The sequence below is a fragment of the Bison bison genome, unplaced genomic scaffold, assembly GCF_000754665.1.
Source record: "Bison bison bison isolate TAMUID 2011002044 unplaced genomic scaffold, Bison_UMD1.0 scf7180017864307, whole genome shotgun sequence".
Classification (NCBI taxonomy): Eukaryota; Metazoa; Chordata; class Mammalia; order Artiodactyla; family Bovidae; genus Bison; species Bison bison.
In genome coordinates, this window is record NW_011494879.1 from 9093224 (window position 1) to 9094710 (window position 1487).

The following is a 1487-nucleotide window of genomic DNA, read 5'->3' on the forward strand; positions in this document are numbered from 1 at the left end:
AAAGATGGAGGTACAATTAGGTTGAATTTTTGCTCATTTAGGTCGCTGTTTCCAGTACAAAATGCAGTTAAAAGTTATAGCTCTCCCAAGTCATTTAGTTCTTCTAAGATTATGATAGTCATCACAGTGACCAGAAATTGAATGAAAACCTCCCTTTGGTTTGCTAATTAGATCTGTACATCTCAAATTTGGTGAAAGACAAGAGTTCTGAAATAACAGTTTATATGACTTGTTTCTACATTGGGAGCATAAGGTGTGAAAGTGAAAGTGAAGGTGGATCACTCATGTCCGAGCCTTTGTGACGCCATGGACTGTAGCCTACCAGGCTGCTCTGTCCATGGGATTCTCCAGGCATGAGTACTGGAGTGGGTAGTGAGTTCCCTTCTCCAGAGAATCTTCCCAACATAGAGACTGAACCCAAGTTGCCCTTATTGTAGGCAGATTCTTTACCTTCTGAGCCACCAGGAAACCCAAGAATACTGGAGTGGGTAGCCTATCCCTTCTCCAATAGATCTTCCTGACCCAGGAATGGAACCAGGATCTCCTGCATTGCAGGCGGATTCTTTACCAGCTGAGCTACCAGGGAAACCCATAAAGTGTGAAATAATGCCAAATATAAATAAGGTGGCACTAGTGGTGAAGAATCTATTTGCCAAAGCAGGAGATACAAGAGAACTGGGTTTGATCCTCTGGGTCAGGAAGATCCCCTGGAGAAGGAAATGGCTACCCAATCCAGTATTCTTGCCTTGGAGAATCCCACGGACAGAGCAACTCTGGCAGGCTACAGTGCATGGGGTGACAAAGAGTTGAACATGACAGAAGCGACTGAGTATACAAACATGGGGGAAATATTCTGCCCCAGGAATCAAAGCCACATCTTTTATTTCTGCTACATTGGTTCAGTTTGGTCACTCAGTCCTATCGACTCTTTGCAACCCCATGGACTGCAACACAACAGGCCTCCCTGTACATCACCAACTCCCAGAGTTTACCCAAACTCATGTCCATTGAGTTGGTGATGCCATCCAACCATCTCATCCTCTGTTGTCCCTCTCTTCCTCCTGCCTTCAATCTTTCCCAGCATCAGGGTCTTTTCAAATGAGTCGGTTCTTCGCATCAGGTGGCCAAAGTATTGGATTTTCAGTTTCAGCAACAGTCCTTCCAGTGAATATTCAGGACTGATTTCCTTTATGATGGACTGGTTGGATTTCCTTGCAGTCCAACGGACTCTCAAGAGTCTTCTCCAACACCTCAGTTCAACAGCATCAATTCTTTGGCACTCATCTTTCCTTATAGTCCAATTCTCACATCCATACATGACCACTGGAAAAACCATAGCTTTGACTAGATGGACCTTTGTTGCCAAAGTAATGTCTCTGCTTTTTAAAATGCTGTCTAGGTTGGTCATAATTTTTCTTCCAAGAAGCAAGCATCTTTTAATTTCATGGCTACAGTCACCATCTGCAGTGATTTTGGAGCCCCCCCAA